We start from the raw sequence: 27,486 nt of genomic DNA on the forward strand, positions 1-27,486 counted from the left end.
TGAGGTTCATCAGGGTGATAGCAAACTAGAAGGACCTGTTTCAACTACACTCTTCTGTCTTCTATAGGCACTTTTTAGCATGCCTACTTCCAATGCCAGAAACACTAATTTGTATATTGATGTTTTGATCAGGATGGGAGTGCGGTTTTAATGACCAAGGGCCATTTGGTGATCTGTACAAGTAAACCTTATTCCCCTAGCCTCAAGAGACACACTGATGCTAGACTGATTTTAGGTACTGATGCTGGTACCCCCTTCCAATGCCAAAAACAATAGTTTGAATCCCAATCAGAGCTAGGCTATTAGAATCAAGAGGAGTTGAATAGAGGCCATGACCTTAAGAGGAGTGAGGATTGATGGGGGTTAATGCAAATGAGGCCAGTTAGAATGAGCTGTGCAAGCAAATCTCGATTTCTTATTCTTAAGAGGTGCACTAGTGGCAGATGCTAAAGACTGGAGTTTTTTAGCACCCTTACCAAAACAATGCTTTAAATCCTGCTATGAATGGAGCTATTAGAACCAGAGAGGTTACATTGGTGCAATGACATGGGAGTGAGGTTCAGGTGGGTGATAGCCAACTAATAGGAGCCATATGAGAAAATCACACACTTCTGGCTTTGATATTTATTTTTAGGGTGCCTGCTTCACATGTAAGAAACACCGGTTGAATCCCACTCAAAACAGTACTAGAAGAACCAAAGGGGTTTTTATTGGTTTGTGACCCTGATGGGAATGAGGTTTATGGGGGTGAATGAACAGAGGCCAGTTAGTAGGAGCTGTGAAAATAAACCTCATTCCCCTGGCCTAAAGGGGTATACTGATCCTAGACTTATGCTAGAGGCACTCGTTATTGCACCCCACTCCAATGCCAAAAACAAGTTTAAATCCAATTCAGCTGAGCTATACAAATGAAAAGGGTTAAGTGAAGTGAATCGGGTGGTGAATGCAACTGAGGCCAGCTAGTAGAAGCTATGCAAGCAAACCTTCCCACCCTATTTTCAAAAGGCTAAAGGCTGCAGTCTTTAGAACAGGGGTGTCCAAACTCGTTCTCGAGGGCCGGTGTCCTGGAGAGTACTACATACACTAGAAACTTCCTAGTATGTGTGTTGAAACAAGTTGGAGCAAACCCAGGAGGACACCGACCCTCTAGACCTGAACTTTAATACCCCTGCTTTAGCATCTCTGTTAGTGTGTCTGTCTCCCATACCAGAAATAAATATCTTGAAACCTACTCTGAACAAGGCTTTACGAATCAAAGGAGTTATATTGGTTTCATGACCCAGCTGGTAGTGAGTTTTAGGGTATGATTACTATAGAAGAGCAAGTAGCAGCTTAATGGTTGAACCACACTTCCATGGTCTTAAGCGTTACATGAGTGATACTAGAAGCACTCGTTATTTTGAGCACCTTGCATACTGAGAACATTTTAAATCTTATAGAACTTGAAGGGTTTTGTGAATTTTTTGGAAATCAAACAGATGACCTTTTCTTTAGTAACACACCAGACCTACCTGTAATAAGACTAGCACCGGACCAGCACAAACCAGAATAACACAGCATCAGGTCACCCACAGATTCATCTCATATCCAGGAATAGTACCTCACATGTGGCTTTACGGTATGTGCATTAGTGACATTCATCCACAAGAAGTATAATGCGATGTGAATGGTTTATATGTAGCTCCTTTTCGTCATGGTGCACTGACGCCTTATTGCCCTCCATAAAAACAGCTGCTTAATTGAAGAGCCATAGGGGCGACAGCATACAGAAGACACAAATCGTAATTAATGAGGAAGAGCAGCCTACCCAGAGGATAAACCACTGAGGCTAAAACAAGCCCGTGAAACGTGTTAAAAGAGTCCACCCAGAGCTGAATTGGGCTGATTTGTTTAGTGTTTGTTTGACAACAGGGTTACAAATTAATTTGAATGTAAGTCATACAATAATCTGAAATGAGTATTTGTTGCTTTTGAGTTGTAATCTATAAATCTGTTAGCTGAATGTAATGTGAGCTTTTGTTCAAGAATCTCTGAATAGTTTCCACCCTCGCATTTGTTTGTGAGTCCAGCTCGGCCCAAGGGCCACAAAAAAAGCTCATTAAGTGGCAAACAGAGCGGTCTGGAGCCGCTGGGATGTGCAGGGGAACACTCATTTTCATCTCGCTGAGCTCAATCAGACAGCTTTTCAGTGGGAATGTTCAACCATCAGTAATGAAATGCCCAAGGACAGGATCTGTTTCTAATACGGACGAACATTCAAGCATGAATGGTAGGGACATCCCTTAACCAACCAAAATAAGTAGTACTGAAGTCTGAGAAACATTTTCACAAATTAATTTGTGATTGAATGTTGATTGGGGTTTTATTTGTGCAATGTTTATTTAATGATGATGCACGACTAAGACCGCTGCAACAAACAAACTGTGTTTCACTGCACAACACTTCTAGTAGCATTATAAAAACACTGCCATAATACGTCAATGCATTATGTAATTCATTTTCTTTTTGGTTAAAGGCTGATTTATACTTATGCGTCAAGCGCCTACGTACTTATGCTACGGTGCGGCCAACGTGCGGAAGCATAGCCCTCGCTGACGCGCACCTATCAAAAAATATAACTACATGTCGCAACGACGTGTAGCGCAAGCTCTGTGATTGGTCGGCTTGGTAGCGCTGATGAGTGTGGGTGGTACCGAGAGCCACGCAAGCCAGATGGAGCGATTGTTTACAAGCATAGAGTCCCGTGAAAGAGCTCCGGATGGAAAGTTTTGTTTTATGTTTACCTCTTGGTTAAAGTGGTATGTCAAGCCCTGTTTGTGCTTATTGTTTTGTTTAATAGGCCGATTCGTAGATATTTATTTCCTTTTTATGTGCCCTCTTGTTTTCCCCTTATTTCTCAAGCGTTTGTCATATGGGCTACTCAAATTTAATTCATAATTCCCTTGCTGTTTAAAAATGAACTATAGCTTGTAGAGATTGTATGGTTTCATTTGTGCTGTAAATCTTTTGTTGTTAATAAATAAAGAAATTAAATAAATAAATAAGCAAATAAATGAATGTACAAACAAGCAAACAAACAAATAAATGATCATGACGTGATCGGTCATCATGACTGCAGCAACTTTGAGCCCTGAAGTATATGACCTGTCGGCTCCGTTTTCAACTCTACCCCTACCTGCGCTCAGCTAATCTCATTGATTGCAGCCGTGCTTCATGTCAAACGCACCTAATATGAATTGTATATCTATAAAATTGTCCTTCATTTAGAAATATTTAAATATTTGGACTAGAAACAAGACCAAAAAAAATCTAATTAAGAAAGTCATTTTTTTGCAGTGTAATGTCTGTAAGAGAAGCTTCCTCAGACTTTTAATGAGGCTTGTAAGTGTCTACTGAAATATTCAACCTGCCACAATCAATGTAATTTCATTGAATTAATGTACTTTGGGGGCTTTTTCCATCCAAACTGATACAGTTTGTGTGATTAAGTGTGATTAATTCAACTGAATAATCTGCTTAATTAATTCAATTAAAGTTTGTCATTGTTTGACAGTCCTAATGAATACTTTTAAGTGCTGAGCAGCGACAGGCAAACAGTAAAGATGAAACATTCGTCTAGAGTTGCTGGAGAAGCCGTCAGTCCATGTCCTCCTATTGAGTATGCGCTGTTCTGTCTGTCTAGTACGTGTTCAGCGTCTCTGACAATTTGTTTTTTTACAGCAGAACTTCCTGTTCCTGCATCTTCTGGTATTATGTGATGTGCTGAAGGATCTTGATAGTAAGCTCCTCTGAGTCATTGGGACTACAGTTTAGATTCGGCTCATTCTTCTTGCGTTTGACAGTAACGGTACGGTATGGTTATAGTTTATATTCAATGTTTTTAATTTTTATACTGTAAATCTTTGTTCCTGACACTGAGGTGGGCTGATTGAATGACATTATGTCTCATTTTTTCTGCTGATATTAAGTGTGTTTAGCTTCTGTCAGTTGTGTTTGCTTGCTGTCGCTGCTGGTTGGGACTGCAGCTCTGAAACACAGAAATCTGTTCTGGAGTTACAGTTTTGTTGCAAAAAATAAGAAAAAGGCGCTGTGTTTAGGGTGTAAAGGTTTGTACATTACATCTAAACATCATTAAAACAAGATAAAACAATAATTTAAAGTAAAACTAATGGACCGTTAAAGTCATAATTATTAGCCCACCTTTCCCCAGACTATCAAAAATATATATAATACTTAAAAGGGGTGATAATTTTGACCTTAAAATGGCTATTAAAAAAATCTGCTTTTATTCTAGGCAAAATAAACTAAATAAGGCTTTCTCCAGAAAAAAAAAAAAGTATTATCAGATACCAACACAATCTCACGGTAATTTGTAACTTTTTAATTCAGTGGCTAATTCGTATGAATTCTTACGATCTAATTCGTACAATTTTGTACGATTTGCTTATCCTCCAATGACGGTTGGGTTTAGGGGTGGGGTTGGGTGCCATGCCTACTTTTTAAAATCGTACAATTTTGTACGACTGAACTTGTACGAATTCGTATGAATTAGCCACTAAACTGGCAAAATGTCAAATACATACTTTTTCTCGTGAGATCAGGCTGGACATACTGTGAAAATTTCCTTGCTCTGTTAAACATCATTTGGGAAAATTTTTATTCAAAGGGGGGCTAATAATTCTGACTTCAACTGTATATTAAAAATCATTTATAGCATTTACTGTAGTTAGGCATACCTTTTTTGTTTAACTTTGTAGCATATAATTTGCCCATTCAAAGCAGTATTTGTTCAATTTAACAGTATTTGGATTAACCAAATTTGGATTATGGCGATTTGAGTTACAGATCAGCTTTAAAAACTCTCCTTCACAAACTGGATGTCATTTACCATGCAGCAATTTGTTTTGTTACTTGTGCTCCATTTAAATACTCATCACTGTCAACTGTCAACAAATTCATTGATTTCTGTTCATTTACAAAACACATATTGGGAAAACTCCACTATATCTAACACAAACATTCAGAAATCTGCACTCTGGTAGTTTTATTACCCTTTGTATAACCAAGGTTCACACTTCATTTAGTGGCTACTTTTTTTTTGTTTTCTGCCGCTGATGCTTGGAATCATCTGAAGCAGACCTTAAAGCTCAACACTTTGATTCCACTATCATCTTTTAAAAAGCTGTGCTTGTTTTTAGTTTTTTCTTGGTTTTATATGTTATTATCTGCATCTTTGAAGTTGTACATAAATAAAGTTTATTATTCATTCATTCATTCATTTATGTATTTGTTTGCTTGTTTGTTTATGTTTGCTCTAGCTTGCAGTCATGATCATTACAATCTTGCTGGGATTTCCTAAACGTCCTTAAATCAAGATACGTTTATCTAGAAAGATATGAAAAGATTATTTACAGATATTTAAACTTTTTAATTGACTACTTTTTTGTTTAGAAGATTGACACAATGCTTTTATTAAAACGTGGCAAATTAATAATCTAATAATAGTAATAATAATTATTTATTTTATTTATAAATGGCACCTTTATGGACACCCAAGATTGCCTTACAACAAGCATCAACAGACATACCAAATTAAATGAATTAAGCGATTAATAAAAAAATAAAAATAAAAAAAAACAATGCCTGAAAATTTTTTAAATACAATTGAAGTACAAAGACATCAGAGTATAAAATAGCATGGTAAATCCCTGCTTAAAAAGATGGTTCTTAAGACAAGATTTAAAAGTGTGAAGACTATCACTGCTCCTTAGGTTCAGGGAAAGTGAGCTCTATAGCTCTATAGCTGTTTAAGCAGGGTGTTTTCACACCTCTATGATGAAAAAGTCAGGAAAGTGGGTGTGTCCAGCTCTGCTTAGGGGGGGAGTGTCGGAGGAAGGAAAGGGGAAGGTGCATAAAAATTTGCATATAAATGGGAGTGTCGGTTTGGGCACACGCTGATTTTCTCAGAGGCAAAACAACAGACAGACGCAGGGGAGAAAGACAGTGACTGTGTTTAAATGGACATCAGTAATCAAATTATTTACCAAATTATTAAATGGTGGACTTTGATTCGAATTTGATTTGAGCAACTGCTGTAAGCGTGTATTTTTAATGCAGTGCTTAATACCGCATGGCCAATGAGAGATAAAAACCCTTTGCATTTCTCTGTAACTTAGATGCTGTCCGTAGGTAGCGTCAGAAAGCCGTGTGTGATATTCCTGTCATAAAATGCGGCTAAAATCCTACACAACAGCAATGGTTTCATTACTGTGTTTACACTTGGAAAACAGCATTTACAGCGGATCTTTCAGTCTATAATATTGATGTGATATTAACGTACTGTAAACTTTGGTAACTTAGAAATCATTTTGGACCAACTTTAAATACTGAAAGAGTACTGCTGACGGTATGAACTAACTTTGCCATCTGAATAAACAAACAAAGACCATTGATCGCTTACTTAACAAATTTGTAGAGACAGGACAATCAACACCAACTGGAGCCGTGTCTTTTTTTAAAAGGAGATGAGCCGCAAATCTAGATTTCACAGTTTCTGGATGAGAAAAGCTCTCGGGTAAACAATGTTCCTAAGACACGTATTTTTGTCACTGTTATCCACACGTGAGTCCAGCTGCGCTCTCATAGCAGAAAAATTAAAACAAAAACTTTCCTTGCAGCAAATTATAAAAGCAACATTGACAACCCGTATCTCCAAACAATTCTTCTTCTCCCACTTGTTTTGGCAACACAACGTGGTGTCTTTCTGCTGTCTGAACACTGTACAGGTACAAACAGTCTTCGAAGCTATCATGCATATTAATGAAGTTGCACTGCATACCCAATAGAGCGCGCTGATAAGTTTGAACCAAGTCATACTCATGAATGAATGCAGCACACTCAGAGACGTCACAAAGTACTCCCAGGTACAGACAGCCAGTCTTTAAGAAACGACTGCAGGCATTATATTAAGTACAGAATTTGTGTATTTCCTCTCCATTTATAAGACACTATCCATCTGACTAATCAGAGCACAGTAGAGTCAATTGCCCAATCAGAGCAGAGTAGGCTCTCAGGAAGGTGGGGTTTTGAAAAAATGGATTCTTGAACCAATCATTTAAGGTGCCACACACACATCTTTAGCTGTATACTGGGCATGAAAAAGTCTTTGAGTGACACTCGATACACAATTTTTTTCTTGAGGTTTCCTGAAATGTCTTTTTCAAGAGTTTACACTTAGCTGATGATTGATTATAAGCAAGTTTGGCATGCTGTCCCGGGAGAGAGCCCTGAGCTCGAAGGTTCTTGAGCCCTGGGCTCCCTCCCGTTTGGAGGAAGAGAGGGGAGCCTCGAGCTCAGGTAGATCTCGACAACTCCCCTTTTTATAATAGCTAAAGATTAAGATTGAAGGCTATTAAAAGATATGCTGCATTATTAGATTACCTGTATTGAAATTTAGATTTAACGATTAACTTGTTGTACATGTTTTTGGAATGTGGGAGGAAACCGGAGAACCCGGGGAAACCCACGCAAGCACGGGAAGAACATGCAAACTACACACAGAAACGACCACCAGCCTGTTAAGGAACTAGAACCGGTGACGTTCTTGCTGTGAGGCGACAGTGCTAGTCACTGAGCCGCCGTGCTGCCCTATGGAGGGAAAGGTGAAAAGGTAGGGGTGGAAGGGGGGATTCTTCGAATCAAAGATAACTGTAGTGAGAAAACCCTGGCTCTTTATAGTGGTTAGGAATGGCCTAATTGGTGGATCAAGCATGCTAATGCAGAACCAGCCGTGTTCAATCATAATCACGTGCATGCTCCTCTCGAAATTAGTTTATGAATAAACTTCACTTAAATGGCAAAAACTGAAATTTTATTTTAAAAAATGCCCCTGATATTACAATTTAGGTTATAGTTAGGTTTGTTATTTAATCATCAAATACTATAAAAAAAAAAAATCTCAATTGTATTGTTATAATTGATTGAATATTAAGCTAAAATAGCTTTTTTTATTCAGTTAAGGAGAGTCTGTTAGACGAAATTTAGGTGTTTAAGCTCAATTTCCTGTATGTAAAATATTTAACTCAACTTTAAAATTGTTTGATGATTAGTCGCAGTTGCAAGTGTTGTCGAGTAGTTATTCCTTTAAACAAACTTCTAGGTTTCTGGAAATGTGTCCAAATTAGCAGAAAACCTCTGAAATGATGTCCACATCTGATAATATAAGACCTGTTTATAAACCTGTGATGAATTCTCTAATAAGTAACGTTGAGGCTACAGCAAGTGTTTTTTTTTTTCGCTGTCTGTGTTGTTTAAATTAAGATTGTTCAGGGCTCATCTACGCATTGTAAACTAGATGCAATGTTGATGTAACAGTAAGATGTTTGTTTTGTAGCATGTTAAAGCTCAGATAGGGAAAGCTCTGGCTTTAGGCATAGAGTCAAAGACTGTGAAAAATGAGCTGATGCTGCATTAATAAACACTATGAGAGAAAAAATACCTCCAAAACAAAGTGCGGACTTCAAATAATAGCTCGGTAGGTGCACTTTAATCAAAATCTTTATATAATTTTTTTTCTATGGCAAAAAAAAAATGATTAAAAAATATTTATTTATTCTGATTTCCTGGTTTAAGGATGTTTAGATTAAAGATACATTAGTACTCAAGTAGATTTTTATTTTTCCAAACTTTTAACTTAATTTGTCTATTTGAATAATGAAGTAGCAGTTCATTGTTCATGTGAGTGGCTGCGGTGTTGTGTCTGCAAGTTCATCAGACAGCAATTTGTGCCAAGTATGAATACAGTAATAATCGGTCATTCAGAGCATGAGAGTGAGATACTTATGGTCATTACAGACATTAAAAAACACAGTTGTATTAAACACTTGTGTCTGACTTAAAAATGCCTCTTCAGTGGTTTGGATTGACATTATTTTTACAGGAATTTAACACACAAGTACTGATTACTGTATTACTGATTGCTGTAAGTGAAAAGTGTGCTTTAAAAGCACAATCGTACTTGGATTTTGCAGTGGTACAAACAGTTCATAATGTTACACAATAAAGAGGTCTCTGTCTATCTATCTATCTATCTATCTATCTATCTATCTATCTATCTATCTATCTATCTATCTATCTATCTATCTATCTATCTATCTATCTATCTATCTATCTATCTATCTATCTATCTATCTATCTATCGATCGATACAACAGTGGTGTCATGGTTCGGTATGTTTACGATACAGCAAAAAAAGAAAAAAGCCAGAGGATTTCTCTGATTTTATTTACCGGCCCTATTATTAGTTAACAAAAATAACTGTGCTGTGTTCTTACGGGTGGTGTCTGATATTGCACAGATGATGTTGACATATAACTTATTATTTGCATACGTCTTAATAGCAGTAACGTTTTTTCATGAGCTGCATTATTAGTTTCATCTCAGTGAATGTATGCTCTTTAGAGATGGTGAACGCCGTATCAGTCGCACGATTGACAGCATCATGATGATTAAATGAAGGATTAAATAACAGTTGAACATCTTGTGCTTATAATGTGTAGATTCAGTGGCAAACACTGTTACCTGAAAACTCTGTCTCACCGGATTTACTGTGAACGCTTTAGTCATTTTCATACAGACTTTAACCACTGGAAGTCTTTTATCCACTATTCGAAAAGTATAAATCCTGGATTGGCATTCATTGCATGATCACTAATCAGATGTGCCATTATTTGTAACTTTAGGTGGTTTCTAAAAACTAAATCTGTCAGTGTTGTTTTCATTCTCTCCTATCCAGACCTTTACGTTTTTGCGTCTGTAGCTGAAAGAGAGTGATTGACAGCTGATATTAACCAATCCATTCGCAATCTGTTCTAGTGCAGTGGGCCAATAAGAGAAGCTTGAAGGCGGGTCAAGCATTGCAGACTTTGTTTACTGCAAGTTGACATGTCAACTGTTTTAAACCATTCCTGGGGTCCGTTCTTCGTACCTCGCTTAAATGATCTAAGATGATTTGGCAGATCCTGGATCTTTTAATCTTGATAACTGATCTCTCGCTAATTTGGTTCTTCAAACAAGTTCGCGAATTAGATTAGAATGTCTGGATGAACTGATCTGAGATCGCTGCGTGTGTTGTGAAGGACAGATCTATCAATCCTCGAAATCATGATCAGCAATGCAACGATTGGCTGACGGCACAGCAGCGTAATGACATCATCTGATTAATATTCAATTATCCATGTGAGCAAAATTACATCAAATTAGCAGTAAACGGTTTGTTTAATATGACACGCAAGAACTTTCCACATTTGTTGTGAGCTGCAGGCTTTACACTTTCATTTGTCAAGACAAGAGTATTCATCATGCATTTCAATGCAAATCAATGTATTTAGTTCTACATTTAGAAAAGATTTTCTTTATAATAGTATCCGTTTTTTAATCGGTGTAAAGAATAACTGGTTGTTTACAAAAGCATTTTCATATTGGTAAAGGTGTCTGCAACTTTTGTGAAGCATCAATCACTGGCATATTAACTATCAAAACATGTTTATGAGTGGATAAATGTATTATTGCTTTAAAAAAAAGTCACATATTGTGCATTTCTATTATACACAATTTGTACTAAAGCGATCTAAAAAGTTCATACCAATAAGTTTTCTCTTTGCACCACCAGATGGCAGTCTTTGTTCATTTCGAGGGTGCAGATTGCATACCAATAAGTTTTCTCTTTGCACCACCAGATGGCAGTCTTTGTTCATTTCGAGGGTGCAGATTGCATACGTTTTATTAATATGTATAACTTTATTTATTTTATTAATGACTTTAACTTTATATATATAGTTAAAAAATATGTACCATTTTCCCAAGTGTATATAACTACTACTGTAAGAAAATATCAGAATTCGGAACATACTTACTGTATTATCTTTGCTTGAACTGAGCCGATCTAATCCTGTTTATATGAATTGAACCTGCTCCCGATCAGGTTTGACCTAGCAGAACTGTTGCCATGACAACAACTCTCGGATCAGCTTTGAAGAACGAAACGATCCTGGATCATGTCAAATCGTCAATATCCAAATCCAGCTAACTGAGTAATCCACGTACGAAGAACAGACCCCTGAGCGCTGCGTTTGGCGTTTTTAGGTGCAAAGATGCCTTAATGCGTAAATACCTGCTAATTCGGCTCATGTGGTAAACATTTTGCTGTGAAAACTGATCGCAGGACATCAATTTTATGCACTCCAGATCAGACAGTGGCCAATTGCTGACTAATTTAATAGCGTTAGCCCCAACTTCAGACACGCCCTCTGTCAAGCATTGACACTGAAGCCCCGTGTGAATGGCCCAATCAGCCAAATCCTTCGGAAAGCTCGTGCTCTGATGAATAATCAAGAAGGAGGGTCTTCTCATAGGATAAGGAAACTCAGCTATGAATAATAATGAGAAACCGATGCATCAACACTCAACTAGTAAATTCGTGCTACATAACTGTTTTTCATACCTAAAAACATCATTTTAAACCCGGAAGATGAAATTAGCTGACAAAAGCTCAAAATTATCCAGCTTTTCCCACAATTAAAGCCGACAGGACTAACATTGTATTAACTGGTGCTCCACACACACAAATCTTTATAAAAAAAAAAGTTTACCAGGGTGTCCTGAACCTTTGAAGCAATCATATTTAATTGAGGAATTTGTACTACACTAAAAAAAGTACAACTTCATTACCCGTATTGATGTACAAAAATCTGCCAATCACCAATCAGAGCGCTGCATTTACAAAAGTGTGCCAAATGAGATTTCATTCTTTCTAATTATTACCGCCTCAAAATATATGCACGACTCCATAAAAAACAACAACAACACAAATCTAGTCTTCAAACAATCGACACAACACAACGCCACCTCTACTGAACAGAATCATGATATTTAGAGATTTAGTCAAATCAAACATGACATTTGGTTTGGCAATCATTTAAGTGATTTATGAGTTAAACCAAGGTTGAAGTTGGTCAGCTGGAGTGATGCAGTGCTGGTTAATTTAATTAGAGCAGTTTAATTAGGGAGAGCGGGTGTTCTTTGAGCTGGAGAAGGCGGATGGAGAGCCTGAGGTCAGAATCACACACAGCGCTGCAGTCTTCAGCCTCATTCACCTTCTCCACCGTCAACCTCACAGTGATGCAAGAGCCCTGCAATGCTCATAAACGCTCCGGAAGACCATTTTACTCAGCATATGAAATATGACAAATAACAATGTGTCTTGCCTTCAAACAGTTTTAATGCAGGGTTATTACAGTTGTAAATTTGTTCATGCTGACTTTTTTTTTTTTCATTTCTTCAAACACATATCTGTCAATCTGATACCAGAAAATAGTTTATATAAGTGTTGGTTGATTACTGTATATACAGATGATGACAAAATAATTAGCTCTCCTGTGAAATATGTATTATTTTACAAATTTCATATTTATTTTATATATTTATTTCAGAAAATATATTTCATATATAAGTGATATTTAATGGAGCAAAGAAATTTTCACAGTATTTCCGATAATGTTTTTTCCTCTAGAAAAGCCTTATTTGGCAAAAATAAAAACAGTTTGACATTTAAAAAAAAAAAAAAAACATTTTAAGGAAAATATTATTTAGCAATATTTAAGCCTCTTTAAGCAATCTATACACTAATGATCAAAAGTTTGGGGTCAGTTTTTTAATTATTATTTTATTTAATAGTTTAAATAAAAATTATTCTGTTAATTAAGGCACCATTGATTAAATGTAAAAACAAAACAAAAAAAAGTTAAATACTTATTTAATAAATATTTCTTTATCACTTATTAAATGTAGTTTCAAATGAAATTATTAGTCCAGTCATATTTATTATTAATAATAATAATAATAATAATAAAAACAACAATTAATATTAGATGTGCCTCTGAAGACTGGAGTACAATAATATTTCACAATTTTACAATTTGTACTGTATTTTTGAATACAGCCTTGTTGAGCAGGAGAAGCTAATTTTAAAACATTTAAAAACTGTATTGACCCCAAACTTTTGACCGCTAGAGTGTGTGTGTGTGCGTGCGTGCGTGCGTGCTTGCGTGTGTACACACACTATTGTACAATTATTAAAAAATTGTATCTTAATTAAACAGATCTTAGGGAAAAAATAACTAAAATTTAACATAAGGGCTAATAATTCAGACTTCAACTATACATAGTATAGTTAACATTTATTATGTACATTTATTACTTAAACATGTTTTAAGTGCTAAAAATGATTTTAATGAATGGTTTTATGTATTATAACCTCATTTTAAACCTATTTTTTTTTATTCTTATAACACTGAAAACCCTGAAAAAAATGACTTTTGCAAAATTGTTGCAAAATATAAATTTAAACAAAAAATAAATAAAATTTAGTAATGTTCAATTCAGTTTGTTTGTTTAAATCCAGCCAAAATAAATTGTTTACAACCACTTAACTTTAAAAAAAAATGTAAATCTAAGTAATCATATGTGAAAGATTTATTAGAATTAATATTCTATATACTGTATTTCTATTTTCCTACTTTTTATTTCAGTTTTATTTTTTAGTTATTTAGTTCTAAAAGTATAACTAAAAAAATTGAAATAAAGCTGAATGAAATCAAGTATGTGTTTATTTAAGATGGTTTTAATAACACTTTTTTTAATAACTAATAATAATAATAATCTGTGGATGCACTGAAAAAAAGATGAATTGGATTTACAATTTTTTGTAAGGAAAGTGGTTGTAAACAACTTATATAGGCTGATTTAAACAAACAAATTACACTTTAAGAATGCTGGGTTCCACACAATTGATTTGTGTTGAGACAACATTAAATAAATGTATTAGTTTTTCCAAATTTTAATGGGTTGAACAAAAAAACAATTAAGTGTTCCCAGCAAAATCTCACGAAATGTGGTTCAGCTCATTTTGAATAAGTAATTTGAACAAGCAACAAAACTATTTTTATTTTTAACAACACTAAATTTAATTATTTTGTTTTAAATCAGTCTATATAAAGTGTTTGCAACCACTTAGCTAAATTAGTTTTTGAGTAAATCCAATGCATCATTTCTTTCAATGATGTTAGCACTTAGCTAAATTCCACCATTTTGCTAACCTAAGCCCCACCCCTCTGCCCAAAACCCTGCCCTCCAAATGCATGTCACCATACTGCGGCAAAATGAATCACACCATTTCATTCCAGTTTCACCCACTTTAGAAAATGCTGTCAGCCAAAGTCTTCTCTCTCTTAGAGAGCAATAAAAGCCAAATTCATGTCTGCTCCTCAGTCGAGCATCACAAGCGCTGACCCAGCCGTTCAAGTGGATTTATCCTGCTGAGCCGCCACGTCACCGGTCAGTGTCTTTCATTTGTCACTTCAGTGCGTCCGTACGCTCGTCTTAGAGGCAGCACCTTGAAGTAATCCTGAAAAGTGCTGTGAGATATAACACACGAGCACCATGACTGCATTACTGCGCTCAGATTTGTAATCCGCTTGTTGAGTTGTGACGTACAGTTGAAGTCAAAATTATTAGCCCTCCTGGGAATTTATTTTTCAAATATTTTCCAAATGACGTTTAACAGAGCAAGGAATTTTTCACAGTGTTTTCTAGAAATGTTTTTTTTTTTCTTCTGGGGAAAGTTTTATTTGTTTTATTTCAGTTAGAATAAAAGTATTTTTTATTTTTTAAACCATTTTAGGGTCATTATTATTAGCCCTCTTATGCCGAGTTCAGACTGCATGATTTTCAAAGTAGTCGTGTCACAGATGTTTTCACACTGGTTGACCATCTGGGCTGGCGTTTCGTCGCTGCTTTGTTTACACTGCAAGATGGATCGACGACAGGGGCTTTCACTTTGCATGATTTTACTATAGGAAGAATCGCCGACAACTTCGTCCAAACTACGTCTCACAGCCAAAAACATGTAGTATATATTTTATTATTAACTACATAATGAGAAAGAAGCCTTTAATGGGGTAGAAAATGTACATATTTGCTCACCTGGGTTTAAAGGGAATTAGCCATTTCTCCTCAACGTTGATAATAAACTAATTTATTTCTAAATGAAACAGGCCCGGATTGGCTAATCGGGAGGACCGGGAGAATTCCCGGTAGGCCGTTCAGTTTTTTTGGCCACAAGGGCCGGTGTCCTTAGCTCCAGAATCTGTAGCTCTCAGCAGTTATACTTTTTAAATTAATTTATTTACTTGACCACAGTCTTCTTATTCATTATTTTACCGCAGCTCTGCTCTTTTTATCTATTTTCTCGTAGCCTCGTGAACATGATACTGCCTGCAGGTTAATGATTCATTATGATTCATCATTCATCGTACTACTGTTGTGGTCCAGTGGTTAGCATATTAGTTCACATCGCCGCCGACCCAGGTTCGATCCTCGTTTGATTTTTTTTTTTTCATTTTTATTGTTAAGACACATAACACGGTTAGGGTTGTTGAACATTTGAAGTTCTAAAACAGCTGTTTTCTCAAAAAAGATGTGAGTGTAATTAGAAACTGAATTGGAAATTACCTTATTTTAATATAGTCACTCGTGAACTGAGGTGGGCCGGTCTGAAGCTTGAAACTCTAGGGGTGAAAAGGAGTCCCACTCCTGCCCTGATATGAAACGTCAAACAGACACGGTTGCTCCTGAGTCCTGTCAAACCTCCACTAGTTTTTCCTCCATTTCGTGGGTCCAAATAAACCAAAAATGAGCGCTTTTAACTTCTCCCCCAGCCTCCCGCTGGCCTGCAGCAGGTATACACACACGCACACACAAGTGAAAGCTGCTCTCTCATTGGCTGTAGGCAATCGCTGATTTTATTGTCAGTCAAAACTCAAATTCACACGGCATGATTTGAATCGCAGACAGCTCCAGATATTTAGCATGCCAAATATCTCGCAGGCATCGTTGACTCATCGGCGATTCTCTCAGATCGCGTCTTTGAAAGTTCATACTGTGTGATTGTCACTCACGTGCACGAGCACCGATTTGCCTGTGATTTCAGGCATTTGTCGGCAATTTCTCAAAACATGTCGGCGAGCCAAAATCAGGGCTAAAATCACGCAGTCTTAACTAGGCATTCGTTTATTTTTTTAATTGTCTACTGAACAAACCGTTGTTATACAATGATTTGCTTAACTACCCTAACTTGCCTAGTTAACCTAATTAAGTTATGCCTAGAATCTACTAGAATCTTGAAAAATATCTAGTAATATATAATGTACTGTCATTATGACAAAGAAATCACTTATTAGAATTTGTTAAAAGTATTATGTTTTGAAATGTGTTTTTGTTAAACAGAAATTGGGGGGACAAATATACAGGGGGGCTAATAATTCTGACTTCAACTGTATATTAAATAGTCACATTAACATGAATATTTCACCATGTCATGGTGTAAACTACTGCATAACTGTCCTTTTATCCACAGATGGTCTGACAGTCATTCATATTTCATAGTAAAAATATTGGTGTCTAAGATGCAGCATGACCAGAGATCTTCTTTTTGCTTTGAATTAAGATTATTTTGTTTAACATAGGCAGAATATTTGGCTTGTTTTAAGAAAAAAACTCACTTAATTGTGACGTATTATTTCTAAAAACGAGACAATATTTTTGTTTTGTCTAGAAAAATGCCTTTTGATTAAAAATGTTGGTTTCCCTTTACTTTCATGGTTTCCTTAACACATTTTCTTGAGCATAAGTTACATTCCAACTTTCACAGGCACACAACGTCATGAGATATTAAGACTACCTATAGGTCGTAATGTTGGGTGACCAAAATGCAATGTCTAAGAACAACTTTATTTTGATGTCCAATAATGATGTTGATATTTGGTTGTTTTTAGGTTGTGTTGGAAAACGACCAAAATTCAATATTGAAAACCAACGTAATATTGAATGACAAATACTGACATTTATTCATCAGGTATGGCAACCAAAATCCAAAGTCTGATAGACGTCATAGTGGTCATTGCTAGACCATGAAATCGTCTCAGGTTACGTATGTAACCATAGTTCCCCGAGAGGGAACAATAAAAGAGGTGATCCCCTAGCGTTCTGGTTAGACGCAGTGTTGACGTTTCCTAGATGGGGAACGTCTCGGGTTAAGTATGTAACCATAGTTCCCCGAGAGGGAACGAGACACTGCGTCTAACCAGAACGCTAGGGGATCACCTCTTTTATACGCGTCTGGTTAGACGCATGTGTTGAAGTTCCCTAGATGGGATGTTTTTGGTTCTAATTTGTGCTTTGACGTTAAACCGATTTTCATTTCCACCCAAAATGCAACGACCATAGTGTTGGGGTACAACGTCAATCTGATGTCATGTTGACATCTTGTGTCTGCTGGGATATACCAACATTAGAGTATTAGTAAGATTAAGATTAGTGCGCTGCAAAAAAAAAAAATAATAATAATAATATAAATAAATAAATGCTAATCTTACTTAATTTTTTGTCTTTTTTCTAGTCCAAATGTCTAAAACAATCTTAAATCAAGACGTGTTTTCTAGACAAGTACAAGTCTTGTTTTAAGAAATAATATGCCAAAATGCAGTGACCTTTTTCTTAAAACAAGAAAAGTAATCTGCCAATGGGGTAAGCAAAATAATATTGTTTTATTGCTGTTGACAGATTATTTTGTTTGCTTTAAGGAAAAAACTAATGTCATTTTGGCATATAATTTCTAAAACAAGACAACTTTTTTTGATTGCCTAAACATGCTTTTTGGTCTAAGAAAATGTTGATATTTGGACATGAAACAAAAAATTTAAGTCAGAAAAACATTTTTTGAGTTGTGTAATTTGACGTACTTGGAAAAAAATAGTCAGTTGGTGGTTCAATATCAGCATATATAAATATATATTAATATAACAGGCAGAGTATATTTAAATGATATATGGCATTTAGTTACAATATAACTTATAGTCACCTAAATGTGCAAAAGGGATCATCAAAATAATGTGATACCAGCATTTTTTTAGATATTTGGACTACAAACAAAAATCCTAGTAAGTAAAGTGTTTATTTGCACAGAGGCGAGGTGAGCTTGTTTGTGTAGTTTCCTCACGTCTGGGATAAAGTCCTGGCAAACAGCTGTGGAAAGGGAATTGGAGGCTGCTTGTGAGGGCTAGAGAGGCCAGCAGGCCTTGATCGTCTGCCGGTGACGTTTGAAATGATCTGTCAGCTGAGGACTTGTTGAACAGCTGCAGTTTGTCAACGATACACAGCCAAGGTTATGAGGCAGAAAAGGCTGATAGCAGCATCGCAGGTATTAGATACACGCATGTAAACTACTTGTTTTCACTGAGGAAATGCTCATCAGCTGTTTCAGTTATCTTTGTTTGGTTAGAAAAATGTTAGTATGAAATGGCCCAATCCCAGTTCTACACCTTAGTCCTTCCACTTACCCCTACCCCTTGTTTTGCATGTTCATGTGAAGGGGTAGTGGTATCCCAATTCTCTTTAGCTTGAAAGCATAGGGCAAAGGGAAGGGCTAGATAGCCCTTGAAACAGATATTTTTCAGCATCACACTCAAAACCAAGGCGTAGGAAAATGTCCAAGAATACACCAGCCACAAAGTCAGCATGGCTGCACATGAAAGTAAAGAGATGCACAAATTTGTAAATTTTTGTCATCAATATGAATGTTTACAACAAACAAACACATGTTTTAATACATTCACAGGTTTGTGTTTTACCGTCATGCTTTAAATAAAAAAACGCTAAAATAAAAACTGCTAAATTTCAATATCTATAATATCTAAAAATAACGTCTTTATTTACTAGTCCCACAACATTCTGTCACCCGATGACACTGAAATCCCCTGTCAGAAAAGTCTAGTGGCTGGGAATGAGCTTTTAACAGTGTCTGGTACAATGTTAATGTTGTTTTTTGTGTGTTTATATAGATCAGTTGCAACCCTCACCAAACACACCTGTTTGTAATTATCAAGTGCTGCTTTAGGTACTATTAATTAGTTCAGGTGTGTTTGATCAGGGTTGAGACTGAATTCTGCAGGAAGGTGGTTCTCCAGGAACAGGGTTGGTGACCCCTAATATAGATGAATATGCTCACGATGTAAATGCACAATACAGTTACGAGCTTATTGTCACATTATATCATTATGATAACATTATTTTGTTTACCTCAGTGATTTCCTGAAGATATTATACCAAAAACAGGAATAACTACAGAAGTCGTGATCGTTGATTGCATATGAAGTGAGAGATTGTAGTGACATATGATGACGTACACCTCCCATTCTTCCCATTCATTTTCAATCTTATTTTTATTATAGTTTAATGATTTTTGTAATTTACACTATTTCTATTTTTGTTTATTATTTTGTGTTGAGCATGTTACATGATTTGTAAAGTTGAATGCCATTTTTTTGTACTCATTACATGCAAGGGGGGCAGTATTGTTTTGCAGCCTGTGCAGTAAGCAGATGCGGATGAAGTGCAAGTGATTTACATGTGAAGTCAATGCAAAGGATGGATTAGGCATCCCATGGCACGAACTGGGCGTTTTGTCCATTTGACATGTTTTAGACAGCAAAAGAAAGTGGGAAACATTTAACAAACGGAGCAATGGAATAGACAGAAAAGCAAACAGCTTGCAATGATGAAGATCAGTTAAAGGATGACGGTCGCTGGACGTGATCGAATTGAAGGACATTATTTGTGCTTAACATGTATGAGTGGTGTTATGGTGCATGTAAAATCGATAAATGATTTTGTCAAAACTCTTTTGCTCCAGTTAACAAGAAAAAAAAACGCCCCCTGATGACGTACCCCTCCCATTTCTTAGGGGTAAATTTTGAAGCCCTTCACCTTCACACTCTGTTTCAAGGGCCATGGGGAAGGGGTAGATCCACACCAAGATCGACATCTTTAGATGTTATTATGATTAATTATGTTTGTGTCTGTTCAAACACACACCCAAAACCCAAACTTTAGCTCATCTTCAAATCGCGTACAGAATCAGTTCGGGAAACAGAGTCTATTTATCACTATGGAGCGCGTCAGTTGACAGTCATGCACCACTATATGACTGTTTTGAGGATTGCATATGAAGGGAAGACGGCACCTGTAATGAAAAACAAAGGGAATCCCATCATTTTCATATTTATTTCAAAGTGTTTTCATGCCTAAACAAAGCAAAACCAAAGAACAGACTCAAATTTTAAGAGCAAGGGGCATCCCCTGGTGATTCGGTGGTATGGGTTGTGTATAGGGAGGCTTGGCTCTTTAACGTTTATTTGCCACCCTTCAGAGAAAGACTGAAAATACGGGAGAAATACAGGAAAATACTTTTACGGGATGATAGCGGGATAGAGCTGTAAAATACAGTAGAATCCTGGGAAAAAAACAGAAGGGTTGACAGGTATGATGTATGTATTTACAGTATTATTTACAGTATGTATGTATTTACAGTATTGTATATCTTTACTGTAAAATATACAGTAATTTTCACAATGCAACTTTAAAATACAGTAAGATACTGCAAAACTGAAATACAGTGCATAGTACAGTTTAATGCTGTGTAATGTACAAAAATATGTCTAATGTAATGTATATGCACAAATATAATGTTGTATAGCATCGTATAGAAAATATTAGTTTAAAAGAGAAATTTAGGGGTATACACAATTATTATCAGAATATCTTTTTATATTAATGTAAAATCACCATGTCAATTTATTTTAACACTGCAGCAAAATACTACTTTGCTGACATGCACATATGTGTGCATTCTGTGAAATTCAATCAAATGAATGAATTGTTATTTTGATAGAGCAGAAGGGTTAATCTATTAAATGTTGTATGTAATCAGTCTTTTAAGTGAAGTATGCTAAATTGATAATGTGTAAACTTTATCATTCTTGAAACCATCTTTTTCCTGGGAACGAACTCTGTCAGTGAAGACTGAGCTTGTCTAATATTCATTGACGCCACACTGGCACAGACACAAGCATCATTATGCAAACTTAATTGCAAGATTGAAGATGCAATTAAAATGGCTGTAACATTGTTGTGTTTTGGACGTGCTAAAATCAAATTAATCTCTAATACAAGACACAATGTCAAGCAGCACTCAAGTTAGTTTTTGTTCATAAAAGAGCACGCGCATGCAAAAAAATAAATGATCCTTTTTTATATTTAGTTGTTTTGAACAATATTGTTCATTATGGCATATAACTGTGAGCTGTGATTCTGCAGAGAACACCCACTCTCTACGCATACTTGCTTTCTGTTGAGCCAAACATTTGGCAGGACCTGCAGATTTGTGTTGCCAAAAATGTCATGCAATCATGAACAGGTTTACCTCAGTTTGGGTTTACACTGTTAAAATGAATAGAAAGAAAGAAAGAAAGAAAGAAAGAAAGAAAGAAAGAAAGAAAGAAAGAAAGAAAGAAAGAAAGAAAGAAAGAAAAACTGTAAAAAAAAAAGAAAACATAAAAATATAGCAATAATTTAGGTTCTATAGAATGATATACTGTGTAGACTTGAAGTCAAATTTACTGTAGCCAAAATTATAAATGTTTTTAAATATCTTCTGAGAGATAATATTTTTAACACATTTCACATTTTAACACATAATAGTTCTAATAACTATTCTAATTTCTATTTTCTAGTTTACTTTGGCTTTACCATGATGGCAGTAAGTAATATTTAACCAGTTATTTTAGATTAGAAAAGTCCTTTTACAACATGGACCTTAAATTGTTTTTAAAATGTAATATATATATATATATTTGTATTTTTTTATTTATTTATTTATTTTTTTTTGCAGAATTGTATATATATATATATATATATATATATATATATATATATATATATATATATATATATATTAGGGATGTGCGGAGCAGCCGGTATTTGTATTTGTATTTGTATTTGTTGAGGGGGGAAAAGTATTTGTATTTGTATTTGTATTTGTATTCGAGTAAAATTCAAAATGGCGCAAAAATATATATTTTTTCTATTACACTTCTAATTTACATTATAGTGAAAGTATTGTTTAATTATACCCATTATATAAATTATAGACATGCAATATTGGTTGTTGTTTTTGAACATGTGACAAGAAACGTCATTGAAAAGAAAATAACATAGAAGCCATTATCTCATCCATGGTTAAACCAACAACTAATACCATTGTGAATATTATGAACCCCACCACCACCGTTCTTGTTGAAGGACACTGAATAGACAGAATAAAAACAAATAATATTTCAAAAAACTGTTCTTGTTCTGAAAGAACTTCTTTCCAATGCACAGAATTCCAAAAACTAAAATTAACTAAATAAATCTAAATAAAACCCTGCCTGGGGGATCTGGCAGAACAAAAGTATTCTCTATAATACTAAAAGATACAGCCCTGCTATTGTCATCTGCCTGCCACAAAACAGACACAAAGTTTGTTTGTTTTTTATGTTTGAAACTGACTTGCTGGGGCAGAATGTGGCTGTGTTGATAGTTTGGTGCTAGTGGAGGATTTAGCAGAACATAGCTGTGCTGATTGAGGGGATTGATGCTTGTGGGGGGTTCACAGACAGTATCAGGAGAGGATGCTTTTAGAGCATGTGATAATACATTACATAGAAGGTTGCGCAGTGGCACAGTGAGTACCACTGTCGCCTCACAGCAAGAAGGTTGCTGGTTCGAGCCATGACTGGGTTCTCCCCATGTTGGCGTGGGTTTCCTCCGGGTGCTCCGGTTTCCCCCACAGTCCAAACACATGCAATACAGGTGAATTGGGTAAGCTAAATTGTCCCTATTGTATGTGTGTGAAAGAGAGTGAAAGAGAGGATGTTTCTCAGTGCTGGGTAGCAGCTGGAAGGGCAGCCACTGCATAAAACATATGCTGGATAAATTGGTGGTTCATTCCACTGTGGCAACCCCAGATTGATAAAGGAACTTAGCCGAAAAGAAATGAATGATTATGCATAGGAGATGTTGACAGATGTTTAATATCTCTGCCGATTTCACTTTTGCACACATTATAACGTTACAGTATCCGTTTGTTTTATCTGCAGCACCACTGACTGTAAAATGCTTCCACAAAGAACATGTTTTTTTTTTTGTTTTTTTTTTTTGACTGGTGGAGGACCAAGAAATGGCTCAGAAGCAGTCTCACTTTTTTTCTATTCGGGTGCCCAAATGTATTTGAGGAGTTTCAAGTTGATAAAAAGTGACGGGAAGCTATGCTAAGGTTAACTAGCCTATAGCATATATCTTGCTGTCTGCAAAAGACAGTAATGTAGACGTACCATATAACTCCCATAAGTGCATACTATTCGACACAACAGCACAAGCATCATTTTAACCTTTATAAACGAACGTTAATGTTACTCTGTCAACAGTCTATTGTCTAAATTACCGCGCTAACAGAGCTAACGTTGCGTAAACAGAGCACCCGGTTGCAAACTTCCCGATCCCGATTAAACTCCGCTACAAGTTTATAAACTGCATCTGGAACCCAATTAAGGTACAAAAATCTATTTAACAAAAATAGTGATGCAGATAAGTATTTTTTTCGCTCAGCCGAGCCTTCTCTGTCTGTATCTGTGGAGAAGATTGTGCCAGACACCTCCGCCCCGCCCTCCGACTGAGCGTCTCTCTCGCGCTCGCGCTCTCTCTCTCTCTCTCTCTCACTCACTCACTCACTCACGCGGGCATGCACTGTGGTCCCATGAGGAAACGCTGCTTTTTGATATAGTGTTTTTCTTGCTCCCGAATACAAATAATTTTTCAAGTATTTGTTCGAAATAAGTATTCGTAAAAACACGCTATTCGTGCCTTTCCGAATACCGTATTCGGGTTCGGCTCCACCCTTAATATATATATATATATATATATATATATATATATATATGTATGTATGTATGTATGTATGTATGTATATATATATATATATATATATATATATATATATATATATATATATATATATATATATATATATATATATATATATATATAATTCTGCAAAAAATATATATGTATGTATATTTATATATGTATATTTATATATATATATATATATATATATATATAGTTTATTTAATTTATTTTTTTTTTACATATTTTTTATAAGTTCTAACGGAAAGTAAAACCAAAAACAAATCCACATAAGTCATCACTATGTTGTTGTCAGCCAATAGAACTATAACCAAAACCAAAAAGGAAGTATAATCATATAAATGCAACAAAAAGTTGTTTGAGAACACACTGAGAGAAATGGAGGCTGGAAATCAAAGTTGATCGATGTAAGGAGCTGTATCCGCAATCTTATTAATTTGTAGAATCTCATTTGTAAATTTTCACTAATGAGCAAGAAATCCCAAGCCTGGGTTTTAAGATGAAGCCATCGTTCATTTGTTGGTAACACTTTAATTTAAGACATAGTTACACATGTTTCATGCACTTACTATAATAATTAATGCAAAAAAAATATGCACAAATATATGTAACTAACCCAATTAATCCCAACCATACAGTAAATGCAAGCAATTCATTAATATTAATCAGTATTTAAATGACTAGTATTTGAATACCAGGTAACTACGTCACCTTAACATAAAATGTAAGCATTTAGTTCTTTAGATTTAATTGTCACACAATGAACTGTGGAAATGTACAGTTATACTCCATACACACTCAGATATAAAGCTATAAAGCACTTACTGAGCTTGTATCTTTTCAAATGGGGTAAGCATGCTGCTATCTCAAGTGTCTAAACATATTTTTAGACAGCAATAATATGCACACTTTGGGTACCAATATGAACCCCTCAACCATCAGGTTTGGTACTTTTATTTATTTAAGAGCGCATGTTAATAAAAAGGCGACGCAGTGGCGCAGTGGGTAGCACGTTCGCCTCACAGCAAGAAGGTTGCTGGGTCGCTGGTTCGATCCTCGGCTCAGTTGGCGTCTCTGTGTGGAGTTTGCATGTTCTCCCTGCGTTCGCGTGGGTTTCCTCCGGGTGCTCTGGTTTCCCCCACAGTCCAAAGACATGCGGTACAATTGAATGGGGTAGGCTAAATTTTCCATAGTGTGTGTGTGTGTAACTGTGGATGTTTCCCAGAGATGGGTTGCGGCTGGAAGGGCCTCCGCTGCGTAAAAACTTGCTGCATAAGTTGGCGGTTCAATCCGCTGTGGCGACCCCGGATTAATAAAGGGACTAAGCCGACAAGAAAATGAATGAATGTTAATAAAAAATAAAAGTTAACCAATTAACAAGTTTTTACTGTAGCATTTTTACACTGTAAAGTGTCACATTGACTCCACAACGTGTATAATGCAGTGAAGTCAGTACAGTCAGTGTGGTCACATTCAAGAACTTTCTGTGAAATGTGATTTATAAACGAGGCCTTTCAGTAGTGTATAAATCTAAACATTACACAGCATGCTTACACAACGGGAGAGATGCAACAACAGGGGTGGGATCCAAATCAGGAGCAGACAGTAATACACAGATTATCCAAAGACAAATGATGAAACAGGCAATGAGATCGAGACAGGCTCTAAACAATCATTAAACAGTAGAAAGGGTCAAAACATGGCAAGTCAAGGAGTGATGTTTTTAAACATATTTCGGGGGGAGCATGCGCAGAAGTTTCAGTATCGAATACGTCATTGACAATTATCCCATCATCAAATCAGTTTCTGAGCAACGCCTATATATACCAAAGCTGTCTTACCTGCAGCATCTCACGACTTTAGCATCCCTCCACCACCCCGTCACCTCACCTCTTGCATTACATCCCCGGGGGGAGCGTTCTGGGGCCGGGCTAGATACTTCGCTCGAATCCCAACTCCTCTTTGTTTCCTTATAAGGGGATTAACTCGAGTTGGGGCGTCTCCTCGAGCTCAGAGCCCTCCCCCCGGACAGCACGCCAAATATGCTTTATACTTAAACGAATGCAAGTGTGAACTCGTGAAAAATGCTTTGTGTACACTACAAGAAACAAGACTCAGCACTGCATGTGTGTGTGTGAATGATATATAGTCCATGTAATCAGTGTGGATAAACTGCATTAGTGAGTAATCAGAAGGTGAACTGAAATAGGTGTGTGAATGCAGGGCGTGATGGGATTTGTAGTTCAGGTAATTGACAGAGAGTGTTCTCCAGTGGTTTGCAAGGGATAACACTGCTGGCATCCATAACATCCATGTTAATACAGTCAGGTATTTCAAAGAATTTACTTCTGTTTAAAGATTACGAGTAATCTTGGTAGTGATCCTCATTAGATTTTCAGTACTACGCTCAATTACTTTTACTGCTTGTTGAAATTACTTATTTAATATGAGATAAACCAACTCAATTGTTTTATGTTCAATCCACTTAAATTTGTAAAAGCGATGAAGGTAATTTAATCAATTTGTGTTGGGAGAATATGAAAGAATGTGTGGAACCCAGCATTTTTTTACTGTGTAACATTAATAACAGTACTACTACAAAAATTAGCCTTGCTGTTTGTTTAAACTACTTATTTAAAATGAGTTGAAACACTACAAGGCCACACGTAGGCAACATGGGTACCGCTGTCGCCTCACAGCAAGAAGGTCACTGGTTCAAGCCTCGGCTGGCTCAGTTGGCATTTCTGTGTTTTTTTGTTTGCTCAGGATGCTCCAGTTTTGTTACGATCTGTGCTCTCTTACAAAGGCTCAGGATAGCAGGAATGATAAAGAACATGTTTTTATTAACAATGACGAACAGGGATGACTTACAAGGATGATGAATAAGAATGACGAACAGGATTGCCAACAGAATCAACAATCAATGACCAAACATTCATGACGAACAATACAGAAAGAGGAACTTACAACACAGGGACTTAAAGGCAATGGACATGATTAAATTGATTACATACAGGGGAGAGATGCTCATGATACATTAACAAACGGCGGGAACTAGAACAAAGAGGTCATATGATGTAAACACGGAGCACATGGAACAACACAGAACCTTGCAGGTTTCCCCCACAATCCAAAGGTATAGGTCAGGAGTGTTCAAACTCGGTCCTGGAGCACCAGTGTCCTGCAGATTTTAGATCCAACTTGCCTAAACAAACATGCAAGGATGTTTCTAGAAAGGCTAGTAAGAGCTTGATTAGCTAGCCTAGGTGTCTGATTGGGGTTGGAACTAAACTTTGCAGGACACCGGCCCTCCAGGACCGAGTTTGGACATGCCTGGTATAGGTGATTTGGGTAAGCTAAATTGGCCGTATATATGTGAGTTTAAGGGTGTTTCCCATTGATGGGTTGCAGCTGGAAGGGCATCCGCTGTGTAAAGCTGCGGTCACACTGGGCTTTTCCTTCCATAGACTCCCATTCATACGCACGCGAATGCGTCAGACCGGAAACGCAGGGTCATGCGTTAAGTTTCGCAGGTTGCTGCGGTGCAAAGTTCAAGCCTGGTGAACTCTG

At 36.3% G+C, this 27,486-nt stretch overlaps 1 protein-coding gene across 9 annotated transcripts in view; it reads left to right on the forward strand.

Moving 5' to 3' along the window:
- Nucleotides 1-27,486, forward strand: part of syt2a (synaptotagmin IIa) — a 143,909-nt gene that overhangs the window by 56,490 nt on the left and 59,933 nt on the right. For 4 of the 9 annotated variants that reach the window (XM_087306535.1, XM_087306538.1, XM_087306534.1 and 1 more), the window contains exon 2: nt 3,721-3,847. The exons of the other annotated variants lie outside the window; for them this stretch is intronic. The gene's annotated coding sequence lies outside the window, so the exon portion shown is untranslated. The remainder of the gene's footprint in view (nt 1-3,720; nt 3,848-27,486) is intronic. 9 annotated transcript variants of the gene reach the window in all.

The sequence above is a fragment of the Danio rerio genome, chromosome 23, assembly GCF_052040795.2.
Source record: "Danio rerio strain M-AB ecotype USA chromosome 23, GRCz13ab, whole genome shotgun sequence".
NCBI lineage: Eukaryota > Metazoa > Chordata > Actinopteri > Cypriniformes > Danionidae > Danio > Danio rerio.